The sequence below is a fragment of the Pelodiscus sinensis genome, chromosome 5, assembly GCF_052426305.1.
Source record: "Pelodiscus sinensis isolate ZL-2025 chromosome 5, ASM5242630v1, whole genome shotgun sequence".
Taxonomy (NCBI): domain Eukaryota; kingdom Metazoa; phylum Chordata; order Testudines; family Trionychidae; genus Pelodiscus; species Pelodiscus sinensis.
In genome coordinates this window covers 88147873-88161129 of record NC_143056.1, presented here as the reverse complement: position 1 = coordinate 88161129, position 13257 = coordinate 88147873, and the positions used below count along the sequence as shown (strand labels likewise).

Here is a 13257-nt window from a genome sequence, read left to right as displayed (position 1 = left end):
AGCCAAAGCTCAAGGAGGGGAGGTGATTTGCCCAAGATCAGAGAGGGAGTCAGTGTCAGAAGTGAATTCAAAGTCACGAATTACAGGCTCCCCATCCTGATAAGAGCAATGTGATTACAATGTAAACATTAATTTTTGCAGTAACATTTTAGTGCCTAAAGAGCACAATCTATCAAAACGGCTACTTTGTAACCAGTTAAAAAACATACCTGTGGGAACTTCTCAGTTACAGAACCAGCATTGTCCTCAGGGGACAAAATGGGCCATGGGAAAAGGTTGCCATTTGAACAGCAGCAACTGTTCAAAAAGGAAAAAGGTATTTAATAATTAACTTTGAAGAAAGACAAACAGAAGTCTCCTTCCCAAATAGTCTAAATCCTGAGAGAAAAGTAACAGGCAGCCTTTCTGAGGAGCATACCTAGGTTCTGCAGATTTATGACACGCTTCCCATGTTACCAAGCCAACATCTTAGAGAAGATTAGGTGGTAGTTTTCCAGTGACTACTGATGCATTTAAAACAGGAAATATTTCAGATGGATTTCAGGAAAGAGACTGTGGGAGACAGTCCCAGTTCATTCATACCTCTGTAAACTATGTAGAAGAAAGGCCAGTTAGAAGGAGGTTAGAATATGAGATCGTCTTGCAGAAGTAGTTTCAGGCTTCTGGCTTGGTAAATTAATGGAGGAAAAAAATCTATACTTTAAAAGCCCAAAGAACCTGCTCAATGTAGAGAAATTAAAGTTTGTTGATTACAGAACAGAGATATCATGATTAGAACCATATAATATGATGCAACCTACAAACCAGGAGTGAGGAACCTAAGGTTTGGGTCCAGATGCAGCCCCCAGCTGGGTCCAGATGTGGCCCCCAGCATTGAGGGGCCCCATGCTGGCACCCCAGCCCCCAGCTCTCCTCCTGTGGGGCTGGTGCACAAAAAATCTACTAGCCTAGGCTCTGGTGTGTGAGGGGAATGTGGGGAGTGTCTTCTCAGTAAGGACCTACATTAGTGAAGGTTTTTTTTGTTTTTTTTGGTTTGTTTTTTTGGTTTTTGCTTTGCTTCTCCCTTGTGTGCAACCCCCAACTAGTTTTTCTGTGGGTCAGCAACCCCCAACCCAAAAAAGGTTCCCACCCCCTGCTTTAAATTGAATTTATATAGAAATATTCCATTTATAATCAAATCTCAATATGTGTCAATGTACAAACTAAAATTATAATCACAGAAAAGTGCAGATACAAAAGAAACTATTATATGAGTGGTACAGTATAGTCTTGCTCCGATAGTATGATTATGCCAATGTGCTAATATTCAGGTTAATATTAACAAGGTCTGATGGTAACAAAGGGCCTTATACAAAAATCACTAAAGTAAATGAAAAGAATCTTATTATACCCGTTTTATGCTGATATTACTTCAATTAAATTACATTGACATAAAATTGGTATGAGAAAGTAGAGAAGACACGGGGTCAAAATTTTCAACAAATGTCACCTGAATAGTGAGAACAAGAGGGGAGAACATCAAAAGTCAAATTTGCACACAGACGTATACTAAATCATTATTATATTAATGCTGGTATAACAGAGAGATGAAAGGAGACCATGTATAATCTGGAATTTGAACTCTAGTGGATGGGAAAAAATCAATTTGCATCTAATAATTTTCTAATTTACCAGCTAATAAGGAAGCTACAGAAACTGCAAAGTATGAGAGCATGACAAGATAATTCTAGATCACAAAGCAAATTTGGGAAGGTTCTTGAAACTATTAATTCAGAAATTAACTCGTCTACTGGTATTCGCCCTTCAGTGGAATCTGACTGAAATCTCAAAACATTTGAGAATAAAGTATCTGAGGCAACAAAAGTCTTTCTATTTTGATGGATAAAGGCAGGATGGATAAACATCTACAATGTTTTAAAAAATCTGATATTTTTTAATTTAAATTGGATTTTTTTATTTTGTTGTTTAAATTATAAGATTTTCTTTTTAAAAATAAAATTGTTAAAGATGAAATATGAATTAAATACAAAATATGTTAAGCCTTATACTTACTATAATCACTTAAAACATTTCACCAGAATATAAACAATGATGAATCCATGATACTATCAAGTTAAAAGCACCTTTTCTCAATAAAGAAATACATTTTCCCCCTCATTTAAATTTTGAGGACAACCTTATAAATAGAACACAATAGGCCATGTAATGTATTAAAGGCTCATTTTATTTAATAAACATTTTATATGCTGTTTTTGGAGTTTAATTAAATTCTATTTAGCATCCTAATGCAGCTTGACACTAGTTATCTAGAGCATTAGTTATCTAGTAAATATGCATTATACCATTCACCATTTTCTAACTAAAAATATACAGTTATTAAGAATCTGAAAATACTGAGCTACATAACTGCTTGCATAAATGTATATAGTCATAGTGTGCCCTTATAGATAGCAAAAGATGGACAATAGTGATGTCTTTATAATTATAACAACCAATGAGAATGTACCTTTCTTTAGAAAATAACTAAAGTACACATGGAAAAGTTGGTTTTTACTTATGGTACATCTACACAGCAACATTATTTTGAAATAACTCAGTCCACATCTACACAGCAGGCAGAAATAATGTTGAAATACTGTCAAACTGGAGGAATTCTTACTCCTGAAACCCTCATTGTATGAGGAGTAAGGGAAGTGGGAGGAAGAGTGCTCTATTTCGAAATAATGCTACACAACTGACATAACTTGAAATAAACTACGCAAATTGAGCTAAGCCCTGCTGTATAGACACATCCTTGGTGATGTTAATCACAATTTAAATAGCTGATTTAAAGCACTTTGACTGAAATAAATCCACCCTAAATAAAGTCTTAGAACGCTGCATTGAAACAAAAAAAAATGGTGTCTTCTTATCTTGTGTAGATAACTTGCATGTGGAAAATTCTAGTGAAAACAAGACAGTTTGTAGCTTTCACATGTGGTAGCATGTCAAGTTAAAAGACTAGAGGTGTTCTAAGTTTTACCTGGACCTTCTAAAGAGTTAATACTATAACCAGTGCTTTTTTTCTGATGGTAGGCAACGGTACAGTGTACTGTCACCTTGTTTTGGGAGCACTCTCTGCTTTCCCCTGGCACAGCCCCCAGCCGGCCCTGGGAGCACTTGTGCTGCACAGAAGTCTGCTCAGGACATGTGGCAATTAAAGGCACCACAACTGCATTTGGCCCAGCACTTTTTTTTTTTTTTTTTTTTTTGCTCTAGAAATTTTCCCTGGCAGTTTTTTCCCTGAAACTCTAATACCAGCACTTTTTTTTTAAAGCACTGACTATAACTATCTTGTAACTCAAAATAAGAGAACACCTTTTTCCTTTGAAGATAAGGCTAAACAAAGTCAAAGCGGAAGCAGAAAATATTTTTGTAAGACAGCTCTTAACAAGCTGTTCCCAAGCACACATATAGAGAAGAGACCAAGTTTAAATATAACAGTGGCAAAATCCAAGATCTGAATTATATTTAAAAAAAAATCAAGGGTTTATTGTTTTAGAACCAAGAAATATATCTCAGTTTAAACATATAGCATTATTAACTCACCTGACTTACAGGGATGGGGAACATTTTTTGGGTTGGGGGTCACTGACCCACAGAAAAATCAGTTGTGGGCTGCACATAAATGAGAGGTGAAGCAATCCCCCCCCCCCCAACAAAAAAAATCCTTCACTAATGTGGAAGGAGGTGTACAGCTAATTCAGATAGGAAGCCTAATCCGAACTAGCTAGTCCGTGCTGCGTGTAGCCGCGCGGCACGGGGTCCGACCTAGCCGGCATTTAAAAATGGCGCCGGCTGACTTTATGCAAATGAAGCCCGGGAAATTCAAATCCCAGGCTTCATTTGCAACTCCGTATGACTACATTACCCCCTAGTTCGAACTAGGGGGGTAGTGTAGACATACCCTCACAACCAGCTAGTAAGTAGCAGACTATTAATTCAATTCTCTGTGTATGCTCTTAATCATTCTTTGTGCATACACAAATCTTTATTCGTGTCAATCTTTCACAGAAAGTGCACAGATTTAAAATGTTAGCAAAGGTGCTGTAACTAGGGGTGCTGGACTGCAGCAGCAACCCGTCTTGAACTGGTTTCCATCATACCCAGTGTTTACAGTTTTGTTTGATGGCTTTCAGCACCCCCACTATACAACAACATTGAATATTCATTCATTTGCAAAATCTGATTCATAGCTTTTTTCTCCCTCCCCCCCCACCTGTTAATAATTTTTCAATATTCCATTTAAAGGATCTGTACTACAGTTTAAATGATTTTCCAGAAGGCATTTTGCCTTTGAGACTGGGTAACTACTCCAATAAACAGCATATAAACACAGGGTACTACTTTCTGCATTTCATTCAATGATACTCATTGCACCTCATCTTTTCACAAGGGATTGGAATAATCTTAAAACTTCACAGTTAGTCAAAAAAAGCTTCAGATAAGGCTAACACCAAATAAAATAAATGACCCTAACATAACTTGTGAATGCTGTGTGTGCCCTCATGCAGGCTTAATTCAATATTATCTCTATTTATTTATCTTGAAATTTTTATTCATATTACGCTTCAGCTAGGAATATTTGAAATTCTTGTTTTGGGCTTCCTATCTTAGGGTATGTCTACACTACAAAGTTAATTCGAACTAACAGATGTTAGTTCGAATTAACTTTAATAGGAGCTACACAGGCAAACTGCTAGTTCGAACTTAATTCGAGCTAGCGGAGCGCTTAATTCGAACTAGGTAAACCTCATTCTACGAGGACTAACGCCTAGTTTGAATTAAGTAGTTCGAATTAAGGGCTGTGTAGCCACTTAATTCGAACTAGTGGGAGGCTAGCCCTCCCCAGCTTGCCCTGGTGGCCACTCTGGGCACCACCAGGGAAACTCGTCTGCCCCCCTCCCGGCCCCGGAGCCCTTAAAGGGGCATGGTCTGGCTACCGTGCCCGTGCCAGGTGCAAGCCTGCCAGCACCCAGCCAGCAGACCCAGCCAGTAGACCCCACAAACCAGCCACCCTCTGCCACCCAACCCTCCGCCTCTTCCCGGAACTAGGCTGGCGGCTCCCAGGAGCCTGCCCGGGGCCACAAGAGGCAGGCGCCCGCCTGGTCTAGTGCGGACATCATGGACCTCATCGAGGTTTGGGGGGAAGCCTCCAACGTCCACGACCTCCGCACTAGGCACAGGAAGGTGGCCGTCTAGGGCAGGATAGCTGCCAGCCTGGCCACCCAGGAGCAGGTTTGCATGAAAATCAAGATGGCCCAGTGAGACCCCCAACCCTGAGCCCTGAGCTTAGAACATAAGAACATAAGAATGGCCGTACTGGGTCAGACCAAAGTTCCATCTAGCCCAGTAGCCTGTCTGCCGACAGCGGCCAACACTAGGTACCCTGCAGGGGATGGACTGAAGACAATGACCAAGCCATTTGTCTCGTGCCATCCATCTCCAGCCTTCCACAAACAGAGGCCAGGGGCACCAATTCTACCCCCTGGCTAATACCACTCCATGGACCCAACCTCCATGAATTTATCTAACTTCTCTTTAAACTCTGTTATAGTTCTAGTCTTCACAGCCTCCTGCAACAAGGAGTTCTACAGGTTGACTATTTGCTTTGTGAAGAAGAACTTTCTGTTATTAGTTTGAAGCCTGCTACCCATTCATTTCATTTGGTGTCCTCTAGTCCTTCTATTATGGGAACTAATGAAGAACTTTTCTTTATGCACCCTCTCCACACCACTCATGCTTTTATAGACCTCTATCATATCCCCCCTCAGTCTCCTCTTTTCTAAGCTGAAAAGTCCCAGTCTCTTTAGCCTCTCTTCATATGGGACCTGTTCCAAACCCCTGATCATTTTAGTTGCCCTCCCCTCTCCCACTCTCTGTCTTCCCCTCTCCCACCTCCTTTTCCCAGTCTCCCCGAGTTTTGTTAAATAAAGAGAGTTTCTATTTTTGACCACAAGTGTCCTTTATTTTGTACACCAGGAAGGGGGGCTAGGGACGGGTAAGTGGAAGGATGTGAGGGAGGAATGGGGTACGAGCCCCTGATGAGGAGGACTGGGGTGGCTCTGTGGGCTCCTCAGGGTGAAAACTCTTTTGCAGCCCCCGATTGCCCCCTCTCCCCAGATGGCAGCCTGCGGCAAGTGCAGCCGGGCTGATGGCCGAGTGCCGTGATATGCCAAGTGTGGGCACTCAGGGCACTCCAAGCCAGGACTGCTTTGCAAGTGGGGAACCCCTGAGAACTGTCTGTCAGGGGTGGGGATCGGGTCCCTTTAAGCACAGCCCTCGGATAGCCTGAGACAGCAGCTCCACGCTCTAAGTCCTAATCTGATGCCCTGCCGGCACTGCTTCCGGCCATCCTTAACCTCGGTTCAGGGTCCACTCAATGTGGACATGCTAGTTCGAATTAGCAAAATGCTAATTCGAACTAGTTTTTAGGTCTAGATGCACTAGTTCGAATGAGCTTAGTTCGAATTAACTAATTCAAATTAAATTAGTTCGAATTAGTGCTGTAGTGTAGACATACCCTTAAATATTGTTGAGGACTTGCACTGAGTGTTTCAGGGTTCATTAAGACACCCAGACTATTTTAGAAGTTTGCTAGACTATTTGATCTATTGGGGTTTTGTGTAAGACATTACACTTTATCATATTAAAGACCTGATCCAACAAGCCTTTTTGCACAGGGAATTCCCACAAAGTCAATAGTTGGCTTTGAGACACTAAAACAGAGAACATAATCTTCAGTGTATCAGGGCTATGAGAAGGTGAATATGCTTCTTCATAAGACTGCTTCTTGGGCTAGCCAATTTTGCAATTGATCTGGTGCATGATCTTGGGGTGTCATATCACCCACCTGTAAAACGGGAATAATACTTGCCTGGTGAGTGAAAAGTAGAATGAATGCTATGTATTACTATTAATTTATTATAAAACAGTGCTTTCTCTGCTCAACCAAAACTAATTGTTGTATTTATGTACTTATGTACTTAGCAAACTCTTACATAATGCTAGTAGTTATTCGAACACCCATGAGTCCACATTTATTGCTCCAGTGGCCACTCTTTGCTTATACCTTACTGACTGTTCTCATTGCCTGTTAAAAGTTTTTTTAACCACTGTGTTACATAACTAAACAATCTAAATAAATATTGTAATACGAGAGATGTGTGCTGAAGCACAAGGAATAACATCCTTCCATGCCAAGTAGAATTCTTCTTTACCTTCTTTTAGAGAGGACATAACCGAGTACCTCTCATAGAATAATAATTCTTGGTACTTTTTGCTTCTCATCCCTAGATCTCAAAGTACTTTACAAGCACCTAATTAAGTTTCAAACCACAAGCTATGTGTATTTGTCCAGTTCCTCACTATAGGCTCCAAGAAATGTTTTAGAAACAGACACAACACAAGCAAGAGCAACACAATGGTTTTCCTACTGCCCCATCAATATGCCCCATCTAAACAGACCAAATTGTTATTTTCCTGACTCATTCAGTCCTTAGCTTTTCCGCTGTGATGATCAATACAGGTGACAATACTAATAGAGTCAACTGATCCAACTTATTTATCTAGGCCACAAAATAATTAATTTTTAATAAGAGAACAGTATGAAGGGGATTTTGAAACTCCACCTAGTCACAAGCTACTGTTATGTATTTGGCTGTTTACTTTATGAGTCTCACCCATTACTTGATAAAAATATGCAAGGTGCTGTATGCCCTCCTTTCCATTTATCTTCAATGGGAGCTGAGAACCTCAGTACCTCAACAGTGCTGGATTCTGAAAAAAGGTTACCAGCTTCTTGTAACTGTTATTCTTCAAGCTGTGTGGCTCATGTCCATTCCGATACATGTATGACTGCACTGTGGGCAAGGACATCTTCGCTAAGTCATAGCATGTCCATATGCATGAAGTAATCCATGACAAAATGCACTGCACGGATCTGGGGAGTTCCCTCATCCTCTCAGTGATGGCAGTAAAGTTTTGAGGTGGTTTCCTGAATGTTTTTGTACATTCAGAATAGAATGCCAAGACACACCCGACATCTAGAGAATGAAGCATTCACTCCTTGTTAGTAGCAAGGGGTTTTGGGAAGAACAAGGGCAAAAAGTTGTCCTGATTCAACTGCAATTGTGAGACCACTTTGGGGAGGAAAGTAGGGTGCAGACACAGCTGGGCCTTATCTTTGTAAAACACAGTATATGGAGGTTCAGACATAAGCACTCTTAGCTTGGAGACCCTTATAGACACCAGGAAAACTGTCTTCTGGGAGAAATAAGAAAGCAAAGAGGTGGCCATATGTTCAAATAGAGGGCCATGAGCTTGGTTAACACTAAATTAGGGTTAACACTAAACTGATTCATATGTGCTGATATAGACTGTCTAGTCCCTTAAGGAAGCACAGGACCACCAGCTGTACCCTTACAGAAGATGTGGAAAGTCCCTACTGCTTGAGAGACAGGAGGCAGTCAAAGGTAAAGCCTGCTATGGAGGAATACCCCATTGCAAGGTCCAAATCAACATTTTCACCTGGCCAAGTATGTGGCACAGGTGGAAGGTTTCCTACTTTCCATTACAACCTTTTGCACTGGGTCTGAACATTGGAGCTCTATGGGATTCAACCATGGAGTTTCCAGGCTGTAAGGAGGAGGGGCTCCAGGTTGAGGTGCTAGAGCCCGCTGTGCTCCTGAGTGAAAAGGTCCAGACATAGCAGGAGGGGCAGTGGCCTGGTCACCAAGAGATGCAACAGAGTGGTAAACCAGTGAGCTATGCCAGCACTATCAGGATTAAAGATGCCCTGTCCTGGTGAATCTTGGTGAGAACTGTGTAGAGGCCTGGGAATGGTGAGAAGGTACACAGCAAGTGGTTCAACCTTGCACTTGGGAGGTGTGATTCCCAGCACGGACAGACAAACTCAGATTATCTCAACACAAGAAAGTATGCTAAAACAGTTGTTTCAGCACTGCTGGTGGCTACACCTAGGTTTTCAAGTTCACCTTATACCCTTTATGTGAGCACAGGTGGAAAGCCCAAATTGCTGCCCCCGCTGAAATGCCCACACTGCTATTTTTAGCAAGCTACCTTTAGTTGAGCAAGCATAAGACTAATCTATCGGCAATGGAATCACACCTCCCAGCTATATGGCAGACATGTCCTTTATTGCATCTGAAAATTTGACCCGGAATCTTTGTTTTCTAAATAATAGGTAATGAGTCCATTTAGACGTTCTTATTTTATTTTATAAACATCTAGAGTACTAATGGTAACTAATCATATCCTTACAATATAGCTATGGAACCTACATCAATCACTAGGCCAGACAGAGAGCTAGATACAATTAGAGTAGACTTGTTTTTATCAAGCTTCTGTCAGCATCTTATCCATTTATTTTGGCTAGAGGTGTGTACCAACTACTGGCCCAATCCTGAAATCATAGTATATTCAAAATTCTCCATTGACATCAATGAAAGTTTTGTGCTCATAAGAATCAGATACTAGCTTCCCATTCGGTATGTGGAGTAGGGATGTTAATTGCGTTTAATCAGCTAATCAAGTAGTTGATGGAATTTCCATCTATTAATTGCTTAGTCAATAAGAGGGGAAACTGCATAGCTACAGAGGAGTTAGCTCCTGGCCCAGGGAGCTAACCCCGCTTCAACTCTGCCTTCATATGTATTAAATGCCATCAGGCTCTTAAAAAAGTTGAAAGGAAGAAGCACAGCGGGGGAGGACTAAGCATGAACTAGGAATCTGCTGTCCTGGCTCACGCCGGATACCCCTGGCTGTGCCTCTGCTTTTTAAATGTGTTAAGGGCCACCAGGCTCTTAATACATTTTAAAAGTAGAGGCAGAGTGGAGGAGACCCACCGCGAGCTGGGAATCAGCTGTCTTGCTTCTCTTGTGCGGGGTCCCCCTGGCTGCGCCTCTGTCTCTCCCAGTACCAGCTCCTGCTCCCCCCGTTACCTCTCTCTGATACAGGCTACAACTGAAGTGGAGGAAGCAACTAGTCAAGTGACCAACTAATCAACTACCCATATGCTTATCAGGCAGTCGACTAGTCGCTTACCTCTGTAATTTGGAATCTCTCTAGACAGGAGATTTGCTTTCATGATTTTAAAATGTACCTTGATTTCTAGGTGAGTTAAATTTTTGACTGATTTGTTATTCTTTCTGGCTACATGAACCTAAGGATTTCAGGTTATAATATGTCCTACATACGTTATTTATGGAGCATCAGCATTATGCCTGGCATTGTAAAGACCAGAAAATCAAAATGCTCACAGTCAAAAAGAGCTTACATAAGAAGGCTATGTCCACACTACAGCTTGTGTCAGCAGAACTAATGTCATTCAGGAGTGTGAAGGAAATATCCCTTGAGTGACATAAGCTACACCAACATAAGCACTCATGTGCACTGCATTATATTCGCAGGAACGATTCTGCTGCACTGTACATGTAGACGTGCCCTAAGACAGGACTGGACAAAATAAGATCTGCAGCCGGGATATGGATATGCCAAGCTTCCAGATCCAGCCCACGAGAACCCAGCCTGCTTGGCACTCAGTGAAGGCGGCTGCTGCAGGGCCTAGAAGGAGGGGGCAGATCCCTCCCAGATATCACACCCCAATCCCTTACCCCAGGCATGGGCAATAATTTTTGGTGGGCAGACACTCCAAGATTCTGGAAAGTAGTCAAAGGCCACATTTTTCTGTGGAAGAGGTGTGGGATCTAGGATGGTGCAGAAGGGAGTATGGGGGTAAGGGTTTGGGGTACAGGAGACAGTGTGGGTCTGAGAGGGAGTCTGGGTGAAGGAGGGGGTTGTGACCTGAGTCAGAGGATTTGGGTGTAGGTTCAGGGAGGGAGTATGAATGCAGGAGATGATTCTGGCTTGGAGGAGAGGTATAGGAGGGGTTGCAAGTTCTGGGAGGGAGTTGTGACCTGGGGTAGGGGGTTGCAGAGGCTTTGTATGGTGACTTGGGGGAGGGAGTTGGGGTGTTGGAGGGGCTGGGTTGCCAGAGGCAGGCTTTGATTGGGAGGTGCTTACATAAGTGTCTCCTGGACAGAAGCTCTATAGCACCTTCAAGGAAGTCTGGGCTCCCTGCCTGCTGCAGCCCCAGATCACTTAAAAATGCAGGCTGCTCCCTCCATGTGGCTCTCAGCTCCAGGAGGGGAAAGAAGCTCGCACTGTCCCCATCCTGCAGGCCAATCTCTCAGCTCCTATTGGCTGGTTGTTTCCAGACAATCAGAGCTGAGGATTAGGATGGGGGCAGGGAGATCACACAAAGTCTCCCCCTCCCTTTAGAGCAGAGATGCATGCGGAGCAGCCCTGCATTTGAAACAGCAGCTGCTGTGTGCCTCAGGGTCCCAGCAGGAGGGTCCATGGGCTGGATCTGGTGGCTTGGCGGGCTAGATCTGGCCTATGAAAGGTATCTTGGCCACCCCTGCCTTACCCCAAACTTCCTTCTGTTCCCAACCTCCATACCTCCTTCATTAAAATAATGAAAGAGTGCAGCCCTTGACCACTTACCAAATTCTTGGAGTGGCTTCCCATCCAAAATTATTGGCCACCCCTACCCTAAGATGACCAGCAACTCGAAGTGGAAGAATAAATCAATTTGGTGACCAGAATACAGATTTCTACTCAGTGCAGAGCTGGGCTTGGTTTAGTCTGATTTTGTTTCAAAATTCAAGAGATTTTTGCACATGCTCAACTTAAAACATGTGAACAGTGATGAACTTAAATGTGTAGTTATGTGTTTTCATGCATCAGAATCCAAGGGAAGGAGAATATTCAGTGTACAAAGGTATAAAGACAAGTATGGTAGACGGATACAGAGGCAGGTGCCTTGTGCCATACAAAAGGAGCGAAGAGATGAAAGCAAATCTGTAAATAGCAGTAGAGTTATCCAAGGCTTTAAAGATGTGGTTGGGAGAATGAAATTTGAAGCTGAAGGCAAGATGGAGCCAATGTAAAGATACAGTATACATAGTAATATAATCAAGGTAGTGAAAAAATGACACTTTTCTCCTTTGGGCTTATACAATTTTTCTGTTTAAATCAAAATTCCTCTTTTGTTAAACTATACTAAGTATTTATAAACAGTAATTAAAGTGAAGCTTGTAATAAAGGCCACCTCCCTCTGGAAACCAAATGTTTTAAATGCCTTCTTTTAAGTAACCATGGTTTCCATCACATTTTGTTTGACCTTTAGTTAAAGGCCACCTGTTCTACACAATCAACTTTGGGTGATCCCTTGGGTGGTCTCGAAGGTTTCACCATGGTAGTTTGCAGTCTGTGTTCATTTCCATGGCAGTTTAATTCAGCTGCCTGGCTTTCAGCCTCCATTTGCCAATAAATAAACAAAACAAGAGATATTCATTACCAAATTCCTTTGAATGAGTCCAGCTCAATCTCGGAATCTTAGGCATGTTTCTGTGCTATGCCCTAGATATGCAATAATGTTAATATTTATATGAGATATGAAAATTACTGCATTTTGATTGGCTGCAGGAATTCCAATAAAGCTATTGTTCATACAATCAAAGAAAAAAGGTGTAATAGTTTTATATTTTTACTATACCTCCTAATGAATCTGCCTTCTATAATGTTATCTTCAAAAGAAAACTGTACTTCTGAATTTAATGTCCACAACACAAAACTTTTCATACATTTCTGTATATAATATATAGTGCCTTCTTGATCTAGTATATTTGTAAATGCATCAACCTTCAACTCGGACAATATATACCTCTCTATACAATACATTTTGATGTTTTCATCAATCCTCTTAACAGAAAATTCTTCAAAAGTTTAAAAAGAAAAAGAACATAACATTTCTCAATTTATACATAATCACAAATATTTTATTTTCTTCATGAAAAGACTCCCAAAACAATGGATGCTACAATTTATCTATAAAACCCTGAACTGAAGAATTTAAGAGGTGTACAGCCATCCACACACAAAAGAGTTTTTTTTTTTATTAAATCAATATGATATTTTCCTCAGCTATTTAAAAGGATCTTGCTGGATGAATAGCTAGCTATTCACAGTTCTCTGTAAACAAAATTGAAGGAATATACTCCTTTGACTTTAAAAGTGCACTTTCCCTTTTCATTTATGAAGTAATAGACAAAGTAATTCTCTCTCTGGAAAAAATTCATTTTTCCCTTGAAATTTTCCCTTCATTACCTGAACAATGTAAGCATTTGGGGAAAG

At 41.4% G+C, this 13257-nt stretch overlaps 1 protein-coding gene across 10 annotated transcripts in view; it reads right to left on the bottom strand.

The window, feature by feature from the left end:
- The window catches only part of SHANK2 (SH3 and multiple ankyrin repeat domains 2), a 688250-nt gene that overhangs the window by 600920 nt on the left and 74073 nt on the right, over positions 1–13257 (bottom strand). The window contains exon 1 of one of the 10 annotated variants that reach the window (XM_089778576.1): positions 210–308. The exons of the other annotated variants lie outside the window; for them this stretch is intronic. The gene's annotated coding sequence lies outside the window, so the exon portion shown is untranslated. Of the gene's footprint in view, positions 1–209; positions 309–13257 lie in introns of those variants that run through there. 10 annotated transcript variants of the gene reach the window in all.